The sequence below is a fragment of the Lissotriton helveticus genome, chromosome 4_1, assembly GCF_964261635.1.
Source record: "Lissotriton helveticus chromosome 4_1, aLisHel1.1, whole genome shotgun sequence".
Lineage (NCBI taxonomy): Eukaryota > Metazoa > Chordata > Amphibia > Caudata > Salamandridae > Lissotriton > Lissotriton helveticus.
In genome coordinates this window covers 155,470,054-155,488,320 of record NC_136063.1, presented here as the reverse complement: position 1 = coordinate 155,488,320, position 18,267 = coordinate 155,470,054, and the positions used below count along the sequence as shown (strand labels likewise).

The 18,267-nt window shown below is 45.3% G+C and overlaps 1 protein-coding gene across 1 annotated transcript in view; it reads left to right on the top strand.

The window, feature by feature from the left end:
• LOC144828452 (ranBP-type and C3HC4-type zinc finger-containing protein 1-like) overlaps positions 1-18,267 on the top strand; it is a 540,072-nt gene that overhangs the window by 242,843 nt on the left and 278,962 nt on the right. The gene's annotated exons all lie outside the window — the stretch shown is intronic.

The window sequence follows — 18,267 nt, the reverse complement described above, 5'->3', positions numbered from 1 at the left end:
TTCTACAAATCTCCCCCTCACAGTCGGAGGTCGAGGCGGATCCGGGTGACGACGACGGAGTCGCGGGTCCGGTCCTCGAGTACGTCGGAGAGGTAGGAGACGACGATGAAATTTATGGGGCCGCGGCGGACAGCTCTGCGGACGAGCTCTGCCCCGAAAGTTTCGAGGACGACCGGGACACGGGATCGCCTGTCGGCCTTACCCTGGACCCGTTGCCGCAAGCCACAGCCCCGCCTTCAGGCCCGGCTTCGGACTCACTTGCTGGGCACGATGTTTCGAAACCGAAACTGAAACCGTCGGGGTCGTCAACACCTAAAATGGCCGACCCGAAATCGAAACTGAAACCAAAGGACTCGAGTGTTCCTAAGATGGCTGCCGTGCCTGTGAAGAAGTCGGTGCCCGTCACCCCGTCGGCTCCGTCGACCTCCGGTCCGCAGAAGCCGAGGAAGTCGGTCGATTCCGACGCTCCGAAATCGAAGCCGACGCCCGATGAAGGGGCCCCCAAGAAAGATAGTCGGCTCGGATCAACGGCTCCGGCGCCGTCCAAGCCCGCCAAGGTCGGCTCCAAAGAGGCTACGCCCAAGAAGTCTGCGCCCCGGCCTCAAGATTCGGAGGACCCGAAGAAGGTTTCCGCGCCCAAACCGCACAAGGCCCGCGAGGGCGTCGGATCCGAGGGACCGCTCAAAGCATCCTTGTCGGCGACAAAACCAACTGGCAGTGTACCGTCCCCTATTGCGGAGTCACTGCAGAGAATCAGGGAGAAGGCCCTTGCTCCATCGGCTCCGATGCCATCACCGCAGCCGCAAAAGGACGCTCCGGCTAAGCCTTCGGGGAAACTCCTTTTTCTCTTGCCACCTAAGGAGGCGCCGAAAGCGTTTTCGACGAAGTCGGCTCCGAAGCAGGTTTCCTCACTGCCAGACCCTCTTCCACGTCGTGTACTCGAATCGGTGGACGATTCAGAGCATTTCATCGATGCTGCCACCGGCAAGCTGACCCTCTATAAACGGAAGATCACTTCGGAGCCGGTGGACCCCTACGTCATCCCGTTGAAGAAGAAGAGGGTGCCCCTTGACGCCGTAGGCCTCACGGAGCCGATTCAGCCTCCTCCAAGACGGAGCCCTACTCCCTCCCCAGAACACTCTGTGGGTGAGGAAGATGATGAGGATGAACAGTACAATTTCCCCATCGATGACCCTGATGTACAACCAGATTCATACGACGACTCTGGTGACCAAAACACCCAGGGGGCGGGCCAAGACCCGCAGACCTTTAATGCACGTGCATCCCCGACTGAGGACTCAGCAGGATTTCATGCACTAATTGAACGGGCGGCGGCCAATCATGATGTGGACATGCATGCCGACCCGGTTGAGGAAGACTTCCTTTTTGACACCTTTGCCATATCTGAGAGGACAGTAAAAACACTTCCTATGCTGAAAGGTGTTCTCAAACATGCTGGAGACATTTTTAAGGAGCCTACGAGGGCTAGAGTGGTCAACCCTCGCATTGAAAAGAAGTACAGGCCTGCTCCTGCGGACCCCGTCTACATCCGGGGACAGTTGCCACTGGACTCTCTTGTGGTTGCCAATGCCAGGAAACGTGCCAACTCCCAGACAACGGGTGAAGCTCCTCCCCCGGACAAGGAGTCCAAAGTGCTTGAGGCAGGAGGCAAAAGAGTGGCTGCACAGGCGGCAAACTTTTGGCGCATCGCAAATACACAGGCGCTCCTGGCGCGTTATGATAGGGCGCACTACGACACCCTAGAACAAATTATACAACACCTGCCCCCACAGTTCCAAGAAGGCACCAAGATGCTTATTGAGGAAGGGAAACTAATATCAAACGCAGCCATCAAGTGTGCACTTGACGCTGCGGACACAGCTGCTAGGGCTATCAACACTAGCGTTATGCTGAGAAGACAAGCCTGGCTCCGCATCTCAGGGTTCAAGCAGGATATTCAGACGACAATCCTGAATCAGCCGGTCAATCCTGATAGTCTGTTTGGTCCGGATGTTGACACCACCTTAGAGAAGATAAAGAAGGACACGGAAACTGCTAAATCTATGGGGGCTCTGCAGTCCCAACAGTTTCGTGGCGGCAATTTTCGTCGCTCAGGTGCACGTGGAGTCACCAGAGGACAGATGGGTCAACAATCCCAGTTCTCCAAAGGTGGGGCGCAAGCCTCGTTCACTAAGCAGACCAAGGGAGGTTATAGGAACAACAGCAACAGAGGTCGCGGCAGAGGAAACAACAGCTCCCGCACCTCTACTCCGAGCAAACAGTGACTCTCTGTCACTGCCCCCCGACCACCTAACACCTGTCGGGGGGAGACTGCAGCAGTTCCTGCCCGTCTGGAGAAACATCACCACAGACAGGTGGGTGCGACAATTAGTTCAGTATGGTTATTGCCTAGAGTTGAAGTCCACTCCACCCAACATCCCACCAAGGCAAAGGCCTATGTCCGCAGAGCACTTGCACTTATTGCAGCAGGAAGTAGTGGCGATGCTGCAAAAAGGCGCAATCGAGCTCGTGCCGGTGGGGGAAGAAGGCACAGGGGTATATTCCCTGTACTTCCTTATTCCAAAGAAGGACGGTTCTCTCAGGCCCATTCTCGATCTACGTCCCCTCAACCTGTACATACTATCGGAACATTTCCACATGCTTACACTGCAGCAGATTCTTCCCTTGCTAAACCAGGGAGACTTCTTAGCAACCTTAGATCTCAAGGATGCTTATTTCCATATCCCACTACACCCGTCACACAGGAAATATCTCAGGTTCACTATTCAAGGCAGGCACTACCAGTTCAAAGTCCTACCCTTCGGAGTCACAACAGCCCCGAGGGTGTTCACCAAGTGTCTAGCGACAGTGGCGGCGCACCTCAGGAGGCAGAATATCCATGTCTACCCCTACCTAGACGACTGGCTCGTACAAGCCAAGTCGGAGCAACAGTGCGCCGCAGACATGTCGACTACAATTCGCCTGCTTCACGATCTGGGTTTCTCCCTGAACTACCCAAAATCGCATCTCCAGCCGGCGCATGTCCGGCAGTTCCTGGGTGCTACGATCAACACCCTGACAGCCATGGCTCAGCCAAACCAAGTCAGAATCGACAGCATTCAGTCGCTGATCCAACGATTCAGACCACAACACTCCCTGCCAGCGAGAGTGTTCATGCAGTTGATAGGCATGATGGCCTCCTGCATCTTCATAGTCCCTCACGCACGGTTGCATATGCGCCCGCTCCAGGAGTGCTTAGCGAATCAGTGGACACAGGCTCGTGGGCAATTGACAGACCCAGTGTTGGTTACCAGTCGGGCATACGACTCTCTGCATTGGTGGACTCCACACAACCTTTGCAAGGGCCGACTGTTCCAAGAGCCTGTGCCGCAGATTATCCTGACAACGGACGCATCTCTCCAGGGATGGGGAGCTCATGTGCTCACTTACACAGTGCAGGGACTATGGACGACGCAGCAACAGAAGATGCACATCAACTATCTGGAACTGATGGCAATCTTCATGGCGCTCAAGTCCTTCATTGTACATCTGAGCAACAAGGTCGTGCTAGTCCGGACGGACAACATGACCGCGATGTACTACATTCAAAAGCAGGGAGGCACCCACTCGCCACAGCTGTCTCATCTGGCTCAGAGCATGTGGAAGTGGGCCATTCAGAGGAACATCTTCCTCATGGCAGAACACCTCCCGGGCAAGGACAATCAGATGGCGGATCTGCTCAGCAGATACAGCCATCAGATGCACGAGTGGGAGATACACCCTTCTGTTCTCCACCCGTTCTTCCAAAAGTGGGGTCATCCGGAGATAGACCTGTTCGCAACAAAGGAGAACGCAAAATGCCGACTCTTTGCCGCCAGGTTCCCTCACCCACAGTCGCAGGGGAATGCGATATGGATGAACTGGTCAGGCAAATTTGCATACGCTTTTCCGCCAGCCCCTCTAATACCGCTGGTCGCACGAAAGCTAAGGCAGCACTCCATGACTCTCGTCCTGGTTGCTCCAACGTGGGCGCGCCAAGCTTGGTACACCACGTTCCTCGAACTCTCGGTGGTGCCGCATCAAAGACTGCGCCTCACACCCAGTCTTTTGACGCAGAACCATGGAGACATTCAGCATCCAGATCCACGACAGCTCAACCTGGCGATCTGGCTCCTGAAGTCCTAGAGTTTGGATACCTTAACCTACCTCCAGAATGCATGAGTATCATCAAGGAGGCGAGGAAACCTACTACTAGAGCATGCTATGCTGCTAAGTGGAAGCGTTTTGTCATCTACTGTACGTCCAATGACATCAACCCGCTAGATGCATCTATTCCCAACATCATCTGTTATCTGTTACATCTCTACAAGTGCAATCTGGCGTACACTTCCATTAGGATACATCTCTCAGCCATAGCGGCTTATCTTCAGAACAGGCAGCACCTCTCTGTCTTCAGGGTGCCCGCCATTAAAGCCTTCCTTGAAGGTCTGAAGAGAGTCATTCCCCCAAGAACTCCACCAGCTCCGGTGTGGAACCTCAACGTCGTTCTCACCAGACTGATGGGGCCACCATTTGAGCCACTGCACTCGTGTGAGCTCCAATTCCTTACGTGGAAAGTGGCCTTTCTGATAGCTATTACGTCTCTGAGGCGTGTCAGTGAGCTGCAAGCGCTCACCATACAAGAGCCGTTCATTCAAATTCACCCAAATAGGGTGGTGCTACGCACTAACCCTAAATTCCTTCCTAAGGTGGTGTCACAGTTTCATCTTAATCAAACTATTGACTTGCCAGCATTCTTTCAAAACCCGCAAACGGTGGCGGAAAGAATGCTCCATACCTTAGATGTACGGAGGGCGTTGATGTACTACATAGACAGAACACAACCCTTTAGAAAGACAAAACAACTCTTTGTTGCCTTCGCACCACAACACAAAGGCAACCCAATTTCTAAAGCAGGGATAGCCAGGTGGATTGTTAAGTGCATCCAGATATGTTATCAGAAAGCCAAGCGCACTTTAACAATACCCCCCAGAGCGCACTCCACACGCAAACTGGGGGCATCCATGGCTTTCCTAGGGAACATTCCTTTAGAGGATATTTGCAGAGCAGCCACGTGGGTCACACCACACACCTTCACAAAACACTACTGTGTTGATGTGCATTCCAAGCAGCAAGCAGCTGTAGGACAGGCTGTTCTCAAGACACTTTTTCAGGTTTCTGCAGCTGGCACGGGCAACCGCCGCTGATGGAGGGACTGCTATGTATTCTATGCTAAGATATGAATTTAGCAGCCCACATGCCTCGAACTGAATATGCTACTTACCAGTATGCATCTGTTCTTGGCATGTAGGGCTGCTAACATTCATATCGCCCGCCCTCCTCCCCGGTGCCTGTCGCAGCTGCAGATATACTATTGTATTTATTCATTAGCATGGACATCCTTTACACTTTCACTCCATCTCCTGCCACAATGGCGAAAAACAATCTGGGGATGGAGCCGATGCCCATGCGCACTGTAGTCCAGGGGAGGAGCCACCTATCTCAGAATACTTCGAAGACTCTTCCAGGACAACAATGTGCAATCATCCGAGCCCAACACTAGGCGGCGATCTAATGCTAAGATATGAATGTTAGCAGCCCTACATGCCAAGAACAGATGCATACTGGTAAGTAGCATATTCAACAGGTGGATCCCGACAGATACAAGAAGAACAGTCACCCAGGCCCTCGTCAGTAGCAGACTCGACTATAGAAATGCCCTCTACGCCGGAGCCCCGGCCAAGCTCATCAAACGACTGCAACGCATTCAAAACGCCTCGGTACGCCTGATTCTTGACGTACGAAGTCACTGTCACATCACCCCAACCCGAGAAACCTACACTGGCTCCCCGTCAGAGGATTTCCTTCAAGCTCCTCATCCACGCACACAAGGCACTCCACAAGACCGGCCCAGCCTACCTCAACAGACGACTTTTCTTCTACATCCCCAACCGCCAGCTCTAATCTGCTGACCTCGCCACAGTACCTCGCATCCAAAGAACAACTTGCGGCAGATCCTTCTCCCACCTCGCCGCCAAGACCTGAAACACCCTCCCACTGAGCCTACGACAGACACAAGACCTGCTGACCTTCAGGAGGCTACTCAAGACCTGGGTGCTCGACCAGTAGCGGCTCCCCTCCTTTTTTTCTTTTTTTCCCCCAGCGCCTTGAGACCCTCACGGGTAAGTAGTGCACTCTACAAGTTCTTGATTGATTGATAGTTTGGAACATAGTCCACCACAAAACTATACTTTTTTGAGAAAAGATCTCCCTCAATGGTTTTTTTTTTTTTTTTTTATTTTTTTTCAGCAGAGGTAATACATACAAGGACATAACCAAAAAAATATAAGAAAAAGAAAATACAAAGTCAAACAAAGTTCTTTACATAAAGAAACAATGATACAATTCAAATCCAATTGTCAATTGGTGACCATAACTTCCGACCAAAGGTCTGCTTTCTAAGTCCTTTCAATTTGTAAACTGCTTTATCCATTCTGTAAACATTTAGTAATTTTCCCAGCCATAGCTCAAACGTTGGAGGATCTACATCCAACCATCTAGATGTAATACAGGCTCGATAAATAGACATTCCGATAAACAGAAAATATTCTTGATCTATTGTAAAATCCTGAGGAGGGAAATACACGCCGAAAATAATAACGGTAGGATGCAGCGTAATCCGGACATGTAACAGATTGGATAAAAACTTTTCAATCTTCGTGATATAATCATCAAGTTTAGGACAACTATGAAACATATGGATTGAGTCGGCTGCTAAAGTACCACAGCGACTGCAGTTAATACCCTTTACAGCGTTCCATTTTACCAGTTTTGCAGGTGTATAATAAAGATCTAGGGTAGACATAAAATGTTGACTCTTAAGAGAGCTATTAATTAACGTCTTTTTACTCAGCTCAAATGCTTTTACCAGATCGATCCCTACGACACCAAACTTCCTCTCCCATTTCCGAGTATGATGATCCAGATCATTCTGCATCCTACCAATCATTAATTGGTAAATAATACCAATACGACTATTTTTCCTAGAACTTTCTAAAATATCGACAGTTTCCATAGTATCAGTAAACAAAACATTTTTTTTCCCCAAAAAACTACGAATCTGTAAATATTTAAAAAAATCATTCCTAGATAAACCAAAAATCTCTTGTAATTTATCAAAGGACAGGAGACACCCATTTTGATACAATTGACCAAGTGAATAGATCTGTCTCGAGTACCATCGTTGAATTACCATGTCTTGAAAGATAACAGGTAATGACTTATTATCAAACAAAGGTGTATAATAATTCAGTTTTAAAACTAAACATAAAGTTTTGTTCATTTGCCTCCATATTAAGCCTGCCGCAAGGGCTACCTTAAATTTTGTTTTTTTATAATAGCTAGGTTCAATAATTTTCACCAAACATTGCCTTGCATCAGCACCTAAAAGCATTTCGAAAATAGAAGGTCTCATAGCTGGATCTAGAGCATAATCATGAAAAAGCAACACCCGAAAGGTTTTCAAAGCAATAGCCCAGTAATATAATCTAAAATTCGGAAGCCCCAGACCAGCAGACTCTAATGGTAGAGTACACCATTTTAAAGATCTTCTAGCACGATGATATCCCCACAAGAACCTAGACACCATTCTATCTATTCTATTGAAAAGAGACATTGGGAAAAATAGAGGGATGGTTCGAAAAAAATACAAAAATTTAGGAAAAATCATCATCTTGATAACATTAGTACGGCCATATAATGACAAATGTAGATTGTTGAATCTTTCTAACAATCTATTAGAAGATATGAGCAAAGGGTCTACATTTAGTGCCACAATATCCTCAACCTTGGAGGATAGAGTAACACCAAGGTAAGAACCAGTAGTATTTAGTGGAATATCCATAGGCTTACCCTTCTCTGAATGAATGATCTGGGTTTTAGTGATGTTCAACTTATAGCCAGAAACCTTTCCAAACTCGTTGGCTAAATTGATTATTGTGGGTAGCGCAGAGGAGACGTCAGAAGTAACAATTGCGACGTCATCCGCATACGCTAGAACTTTATGGTCTACTCCAAAAAGATGAACTGGTGGAATATTCGGTTCAAGAATAAGTCTGCTTAAATAAGATTCCAGATATAATGCAAATAAAAGCGGGGAGCAGGGGCATCCTTGTCTCGTCCCTCTCGTTATTGGGAAAGGTTTTGAATAATCAGTACCCAGTCTTATAATGCCTTTAGGACCCGAATACAGTGACTGAACCGCCTGAATAAATTGTAAAGGAAACCCCTTCCCTTCTAGCACAGCCCAAAGGAATCCCCAGTCTACTCTATCAAACGCTTTTTCAGCATCGAGTAAGACCACCCCGACTGGGGACTCCTTTGCCTGAGCCCAATCTAAAAGTGTGATAACACGACTCACATGGTCAGTAGTATCTCTACCTCTAATAAAACCGTGTTGAATGTTAGAGACTAAGCTAGACATTACCCGGTTAAGCCTATTTGCAAGAATTTTAGAATAGATTTTACTATCAGCCGTAATGAGAGATATAGGTCGATATGAACCTAATTCTTTCGGATCCTTATTCTTCTTCACAAACACCACTATAATAGCAGTAGACCAGGAATCAGGTGGTTTCCCTGAAAATGCAGAATTAAAGATCTTTACCAGTTCTGGCTTCAACATATGTCGAAATGTGCGATAAAATTCAAGAGGTATCTGATCAGATCCCATCGCTTTACCTGCAGCAAGGCTCAGAATAGCTTGCTCAATCTCATCCCAGCTTATTAAACCTCCGAATGAATCAGTCTTTTCACTTCCCAATACTAATTGATTGGTACCGGTAAGATAATCTACGGGATTCAAAGTCTTGTCCACTTCATTGTTTAGATCATTATACAATGTTTTATAGAACCCCAAAAATGACTCTAGAATTCCTTCCCTACATTCATGATAATTACCGTCGATATCATTAATACCCTTAATTTCATTAAAAGAAGATTTCTGTCGTAAGCGCTGTGCTAAGATTTTACCTGTACGCTCACTATATTCATAGCGTTCAGTTTTGAACAGCTTAAAGTCTGATGCTACTTTATCAGCAATATGGGTCCGTAAACCAGAGCGTTCAATTACAAGACGTAATTGTGCCTCTTCTATACCAACATTATCTTTACACGCCGTCATTAAATCCATCTCAGCTGACCTAATCTTATTCAATCTCTCCTTAAATTCTGTTTGTGTTTTTTTTCTCTTGAAGTTTGCAAAACTAATTGTCTCTCCACGTATTATTGATTTGAAAGCGTCCCACACCACTGGTGGGGGGGCTGAACCGTTATTTGTAGAGAAATAGTCATTAATAACAGTCGCCATGAAATGTAGATAATCATCATCTAGTAACAGGTTTCTCTGAAATGACCAGGAACTACTTGAGTTAGGGAGTTCTGTAGAAACCTCAATCTCGGCAATTATAGGATTATGGTCTGACATGACTTGGGGAAGAATTTCAAGACTAATTGTCTCCAAAAACTGCAGGGACGTAAAAAAATAATCTAATCGGGCAAACTTACGATGTGGATAGGAATAGAAGGTATAGCCAAGATCATTAGAATACTTTTTATGCCACACATCCATTAATCCGTTATTCAAAACTAGCTCGCGAAGGGCAAAATAGGTGCTAGGTTTATGCCCGATATACCTCCTTCCTGAATTAATATTCCAATCGGCCGGCAGATGAATATTTAAATCCCCACATATTATCATAGGTTGTGCCCAAGTAGCTAATTCTGCATTAATGGTATTAAAAACTTCCGCATCATCTAAATTCGGCCCGTACAAACAGCATAAAGTAAATTTGGACCCACCAATAACTAATTCAACAAGTCCCCATCTGCCCCATTTATCGGCTAGAGTTTTCAAGCACTTTGCAGCTCCCTTTCGCATACAAATAGCTATACCTCTTTTTATACCCATCTGCTTAGAAACAAGCAGTACATCCAAACCCAACTTATCTAACAATGAACGTTTATCCCAGGCAACATGAGTTTCTTGTATACATAATAAGTCGATAGACAATGCCTGTATCAAAGAGCGAAACGCTGCAATCTTTTTAAAGTCATTGAGCCCATTAATATTGATTGTACATATTTTCACCTTAATCATTTTTCCCATCATTTTAAAATAAAGAGAAAAAAATTAGCAAATCTCCACAATATAAAGACCTCACTACAACAACTTAAATACAAACTAGAATACAAAATTAACATCCTTGCAATGAATACCTCTGCTTTACACCCCCACCACCAACCCTTACCCATTCCCACCCCCACCCATTTCCCCAGAGCCCCTCCCCCCACCCTCCCCATTATAGGAGGCATAGGAACTATCAGTTCCTAAAACGAATGGGTGCCGTGTCCCTGGGCCATAACGTCCAGACAGAGAGAGGAAAATGAGAAACCATTAGATAAAGAAGGGAAAGATTGAAGGAAAATTTTAGAAAAATTAGAGAAAAAACAAGAAGAAAGAGAGAGAGATAAAAACCACAAAAAGGGAAAAGAGAAAGAAAAAAATGAGAAAAGGCACAGCTTCAACAAGGTTTACTTAAACAAACAGCCCTTTTAGCCTTTTTAGCCATATAGACCATATCGGATTGTAGGTCAAATAGAATCCAAATATTCTTTGGCTTTAATCTCTGAAATGAAATATTTGACTGTGCCTTTAAACACGGTCTTTAACTTGGCAGGACCTTGAAGAAATACACCAACTTCCTTCTTTTGAAAATTGGGAATCAATTGTCTCAGCCTCCATCGTTGAGCCACTGTAGCCTGGCAATAATCCGGTCGAACAAAGAACTGGCAGCCAAGTCCATCCGCTTTCTTATCTGGTCTCGCTGACGCATAAATAGCTTCACGAGCAAGAAAATTATTAAATGAGACCAGAATAGCCCTAGGATAGTTTGCTTGGCCTTGGCGAGGACTCCGCACATTAAAAGGGAACCTGTGCGCTCGTTGTACTTCTCGAGCCCAGTCCCACTCTGCCATATCAGGAAACGCATCCTTCAATAGACTAACAATGAACCGCCGTGGATCAGATCCTTCTTTGTTTTCCGGAATTCCCAGAAAGCGTAAATTGCTTCTTCGGGCCTGATTCTCCAAGTTGGCAATCTTATCAGACAAGTCCTCTTTTAAGGCCAAAAAATCACCAACTTCTTGTCTCTGTGCCATGGTTTCTTCTTCCAGAACTGCTATTCTATTCTCCGTTTCTATAACTCTGTCGGTGGTCTCAGAGCACATCTTGATAGCCCGGCGAACTGAATTTTTAACCTTGGCACAGGTAACCTGCATGCGTATATTTTCGGCCTTGCTTTCAGCCCTGTGGTTCATCATGGTGTCGTAAATCATCTTCAAGGTTATCTCCTCAGGTTCTTCACTATTGCCTTGTATAGTGACCAAATCAGGAGCAGAGACAGAAACAGAATCTGGTATGGCTCCCACAAAATCCGTGACATCAGTAGCAGAAGCGGGTTCCAAACCAGGAGACAAACTTGCAGATAGAATAGACCCCTCTTTATATGGATTAGCAGTGACTTCCTTACTACCCACACGTAGTGACCGTTTTTTCCAAAGTTTTTTTTTAATGATAGTGGCCGTGTTAGCATCAGGACTCACACTATATTCACCGTCTGAAGATAGGCTCTCGCAGCTAATCTCAGCCCAATCTTTGTGGAGTCCGGTCGCCTCATCCGAAGAAAGTTCTGACAGGGAAAAAAACTTCTCCGAGGCCTCTAAATTAGTATGCACAGCCGAGTCTACCGGGTCTGCCAGTATCTTAGACTGTTCACTTTCTGCTGGTATTGACACCAATAGCATGGGCAGCGAGCAAGAGCGAGTAATACCAGCAACACCATGGACTACATCTCCCATAGTTCCCTTCTTTAAGAGATTAGCCGACGGTAAATTTGGAAAATTATTTACTGACTCATTGTCATTTTCTACTGTAATAGTAAGTTGCTCATGCTGAGTAGCCGTCACATCACTACCTTGCACATTATTATCAATTATTGTTTTTTTTCTAGCCGCTTGCTTCTCGAACAGAGCTGGCAGAGTCTGTAGCATAGCGTCCTTAACACTTGCAGTCTCATTAGATTTAGCTTGTAGTTTGCCAGTATTCTTACCCTGTTTGCTTGCGTTGTTAGCAGGGATTGAACTCGAAGACTCCAAAGCCTCAGCCATAGCAGGTCCCAGAGCACCCAGACTCAGATCCGCGTTTCTCTCTGCTTGACCCGCGTCAGTTTTCTTATTGCTGCGAGTGCTAACTGATGAGGGTAGCGGTGCCTTTTTCTTCCCCTTCCGTGTGCCACCTCCACCTCCGCTTCTGCCAGGAAAGACAGCGCTCTGTGCCCAAAATAGACAAACTGTAGCACGCCACAGCGGGGACCGCCGTTTGAGTTCACAGAAATTCAGCAACATTCGTGTTTTCTTTCAAGAGATACTTTGTATCACGTATCACGTTTACTATACGCCGACGGCTTCCAAACAAACTGCCCAGCAATGCTTCCTCCTGCCGTTCTCCAAACCGCTGTAGCCGCCTGATTGCAACGCTCAAACTCAGAGTAGCAACCGGAAACTGGCGACACCTCAAACGGCCTCCGTCCGTTGAAAATGTCCAGCGAAAGAGAAAACGCCGATCCAGCCAATGCAGCCAACCAAGTAAATAATCGGATACAACTGAAATGCGGTCGCGGAGCGCCGCTCAAATCATGAAACTCAAGAACGCTGCGAGGCAAAGATTTTCCTCATAGTAAAAAACGGATTCTCTGCTTTCTCCTTCCTCCCGGACGCCGGACGCCTGGAGCCAGGGAGCGAGCTGTTCACACAGCCTTCTGCACGGCAGCCATCTACCCCTCAATGGTTTTTGATCGGTTTTTACTATGAAGTCATAGCCCCAGAGAGCATTTCTCATTTTCTTCACTGCCCAATAGTTGGCTAACACCTACCTCTAAAATAACCGAGTATCGGGTCTCTGGCCTTTTTAGACTACATAAGGCAAACATAATTGACCTTTCACCTTCTCCTTCACCTTGCACCAATCCTGCTCCCAACTCTTTCATACACCCCTCAGTTATCGGGGTTGATTTCACAGTTTGATCGAAGCTGCCCAGATTTGGAGCCACAGCCAGCCCTAATGTTATCACTTGGTCCCACACAAACTCCACACCTTTTATTCAGTAGTACCCTAATTCTATCACTCTTCACTGCAAAGTTGCCCTGAATTTTATATAGTATTCTGCCGTTCAGAAGAACTTTAAAACTTCTCCCTTGATTGTGGGCAAGGACAAAGTGATGATCACATCAACCAAAGCTCGCTTAGGCTTTATGCCACATGCTGAAATTTCATGTCCCAAATAATCAATGTAAGATTGTCTAAATTTACACTTCTTATCCTTGATTGTCTGACTAACTTCATTTAACCTTTTAAAAACCGCTCTTACTTGTTTGGCACTTTGCTCCACATCACAGCCAAATTTCAACACATCGGCTTGATAGATCTTGATGCACTCTAAGCCCATCAATACTCTTTCCATTGCCTTCTGAAAGACTGAGGCCGCAGGAACCAGCCCTAACGACATCCTTATATATCTGAATGTCCATAAAGGTGTGACAAAAGCAGGCAACACTTGGATTCCTCATCCAGTACTATCAGGTGATAGGCTAATTTGAGAGTGAGAGAAGAAAATACTTTAGTGCCAGTCAACGACGTCAACATATCAGCGGATATTTGGCCACAACCATGCATCTATTTCACTCTCTCAGGTCCACACACAACCTTAATTCTCCATTACCTTTCCTTGCTGCCACAACCGGAACCAACCATTCTCTCCCTTTAATGTCTTCTATCTCACCTTCCTTTCTCAGGTTGTCCAATTCAGTTTGCATATCCGCTTTCATGGAAAATGTCACACCACGCACTTTACTACATACTGGTTATGCACCCTTATTTATTTTGATTCTGTGCATATATCCCTTTGAGCACCCCAGTTGTTTCCTGAACACAGTCAAAATTTCATACTCGCTTCTTTATCACCCACAAAATGAAACATGCTGGTTCAACTCTTTCAAGAATATAGGGGGGTCACTGTTAGGGTCCAACATTATTCCAAGGTCGTTTTGGTGGAACCAAGTTAATATGCTATCCGCCCACGATAAAACATAATCTTTGCCAGAAACTTATCTCCCTTAATATTTAATCAGGCCCACAAAATACCCTTATAGTTTTATAGGTTCCCCTCCATATGCACACAGTGTAATGTCCGGCTTCTGCAGTATTATTTTGCCCTTAAGTAGTTAATTGAAAAATACCTTGGAAACTAAGGTTATTTTCATGCTTGAATCAAACCACATTCTCGTGCCCTTTCCTTCCACCAGAATCCTATCAACAGGACTGTCAACATTCAATCTCACCCTCACTTTCCTCTTGTCTTACACCCACTTGTTTGACTCGTTCCTTGCTCCGCTTGCTCTTACATTCAGTTTGGAAATGACCTCTCTTCCAACAATTCAACATTCAGCTTTTACAGCAGGAAATAATTAGTGAAAAGTCAAATTACTTGTGCTTCCACATCTGAAACATTTTTTCTAAGCATCAATTTTTCTCCTTCGCGGAGCGTTTTTTTGTTTAACCACACTAACTTCTTGCACAAAGTCTTTCTTAATAACATCTACACTTTTCAAGGAATGTTCAATTTTCTTAGCTTCAATTAGCACAGCATCCAGTGAAGGGTCACCCTTCTGCCACAACTCTGCCCTAACTTTAACAATATTGCAACACAGCATGAATTGATCCCTAATTCTCTTTTCCACAGGTCACTGGAACTTACTCGAAGATGCAAGTTTCCTTAAGTCTGTGATGTTGTCTTCCAAAAATTCTCCTCTTTTTGCACCCTTCTTCCAAAGTGGTACCTCTTCAATATGGTACTTACGTTTGGCACATAATGAATGTTCACTTTTGTAATACACAACTTGTATTCAATTCGGTTTAAAGCATCACTGTCAGACACATTGTGAAGGCGATCAAAAACGTTTTGCCCTTTAGGACCTAAAGAATAAAATAACAATGTTGTCTTCCTTTCTGAGCTTAATGAGGATAATGAGGATCCACACATTCTCACGTACTTTCTTCCATTTACCCATTTGATGTTGAGTTCCCCAGGGAATGGCAAAAAGAAAGGAGGTGCTGTAAAATTTGTATGTCTTCTACAATGTCGTCAATCAAGAAGATAATTAGTGTATAGGAGGATAAACCCAACAGATAAAGCAAAGTTACTAACCGGCACATGCATCAATGTTGGCTTTTGCAATTCCATAATTGCGATTTTTAAGGAATCGCAATTAAGGAATCGCAAAAGCCTATGCATGTAAAAATCGCTTAAATAATAGCGATTTCTAAACATTCCATAATTGTGACTCGCAAATTGCGAGTCGCAATTAAGGAATACCTCCCCATTCATTCCTATGGGCCTAGAGGCCCATAGGAATGAATGGGAAGACATTCTCAATTTGCGATTCTCAATTAGAGAATTGCAAATTGAGAATGCACTTTCAAGGGTGCCAGGGTGTCAAAAGGACACCCTGTTGCACCCCTGAAATTGATCTGTGCACATCTGTTGCGCACACACATGCCCTAAGTGCATTTTTCAAAGTTTTTGCAAATTACCATGAAGTTCAACTCATGGTAATTTGCTTCCCCTATTAGCGATATCGCTGATTTTTTTACTTTAATGCATTGCATTTAAGGAATCGCAAAATGCAATTCCTTAAATGCAATCGCAATTTGAGAACTCACAATTAATTGCGAATTCTCAAATTGCGAGGGCCTTGACGGGCCCTCGCAATTTGAGGGCAAACAGCCGATTTTTGCGAATCGCACCATTTGTGATCGCAAAAGGCTTTAATGCATGTCCCTGAAAATCCTTCTTTCCACCCCTCTGTGTAGTTTTCTTTTTTAATAGAAAACCTAATATACCATACTCCAGCACTCTATAACTTTACAGAATATTTTTTTCCAATTAATTTAACAAATTTCCACTACAATATTCTTGGATCAAGTGTGCCTGTCACCTTTTGATGTTAAAACAAGCACATTTCTTCACTAGTATGCCCATCAATGTATCATCCACTACTTTTCCAATCAATTAGCAATTGGTATTACCATGGGTGTGCCCATCACCGTTTGCTACCAAAGCAGGCACAATTCTTCACTGGTGTGCCTATAACTGTGTCGAGCACTCCTTTCCTCAAACCTTTCAACACCTCACAAAGGATCCAACCTTCCACAACAAGATAACAATGTCTTATTCCACTAATAACTCAATCCACTAGTGCCCAATCCTGGAAAGTTGCTGAAATACTCATCACGTTGTCGTTTTCTATGGACAACCTCATTGGTTTCGCTTTCTTTTTTCTTTACATGATGTGATGAGCCTAATGTTTAGAAATGAGTAAAACTAGCGTTGCACAGCGTCTTTTTCGGCAGGCGGTTCCACTTATTTCCACGCCGCCTTACTGACGCTAGGCATGTGCACAGCAGAGCATGCATGGAGTAACTATGGCTCCATACCTTCGAGTTTCGGGGGAGCAGCAGGAGTGCATTTGGTAGTTATTAGCCTTAGATTAAATGTTGACAAGATTAGCAAGCAGTGTTACACAGGCCCCTCCTACAGTCTAGAATGGTTTGCAGGTTGTACCGGGGGAACCAGTAAGTGCTAAATTCATGTGACTCAGTTACCACGAACCTCTCGCCACTGTCTCCTCACCTTGATGTTGGGATGGGTGTTCTCCAGAAAGAAAACGTTATTATCCTTGTTGCCAGTATGGAAAAGTACGATCTTCCAAGTAATCACGCACCACCTGGTTACACGGTTCCATATGGTTATTCACAAGTTCAAGATATGGGGAACCATCTCCGCCATCTACCTCGCAGCTGCTCCAATCCTCTCATTTCAAACCCAAACATTCTCTAATGGTACTACTCTTGCCCCGCATAATTCTACAGAATGACGCCATCTCCACATCCCAAAGTCCCAGATACCTCATGGTGTTCCTAAAATTACCCCACACTACAAAATGATGATGATGAGGAAACCGTTGTAAATGATGACCCATGCATAATCTAGGTTTCAAATGCTCTGTCATAAATGTGACAGTGCAACTAGAGCCTGATGGTATCTATGTTTTTGACACCCAGCGTAATGCATAGACTTAAGTGGTGCAATAAGCACAATCTTTTACTGGTTCGTCCTTATGTAAACCTACATCCACAGGTGTTAATTAGAATAGCTGTATCCCTAGTTGAGTGGATGCACACATCCTAAACGTAATAATTCAGATCAAAGCGTTCTGGAAGCTATCATACCATAGTATAATATTATGGACGGGCATCATGACAGTGATGCATTATATTCAGAAACAAAGAGACTTCCCAATCTCTTCAGTTGCCGGAGTAGCACAACAAATTTGACACTTAGTACGCAGTCATGATGTTCACCTCCCGATAGAAAATCTTCCAAGAGAGGACAACAATGTTGCAGGCCTCTTAAGTAGAATCAGAAGAGACATGAATGGCATATCCGGCATGTATCTCAAAAATCATTTATGAAGAGAGAACCCCACATCGATCAGTTCGCAAGTATCAAAAATAGAAAATTACAAAGGTATGCCTTCTGGTACCCAGTATCCCAATCACTGAGTACTGCTATGTGGAACACTTGGTCTTGGACTTTTTGTTAAGTTTTTTTCTACTCTACTTCTTCCATACTTCCTATGCAAGAAGCATCAAGTTTGTATGACCGTGATCCTCATTGCCACACTGTGTGCCATGGTTCCACTTTCCTTTCAAATTTCTCAGCACAGCACCGAAACCGCCCTCATCGCTGCCACCGATGACATCCGAGCCCTGATGGACAACGGTGAAACAGCGGCCCTCATCCTCCTAGACCTCTCCGCGGCATTCGACGCGGTCTGCCACCGCACCCTAGTGCAGCGCCTCAGCAACGTCGGAATCCAGGAGAAGGCACTGGAATGGATCATCTCCTTCCTCGACGGAAGAACACAAAGAGTCCGTCTACCACCGTACAAGTCAGAGGCCACCGAAGTCATCTGCGGCGTCCCTCAAGGATCCTCGCTGAGCCCCACCCTCTTCAACGTCTACATGAGCCCCCTCGCGGCCATCGCACGCCA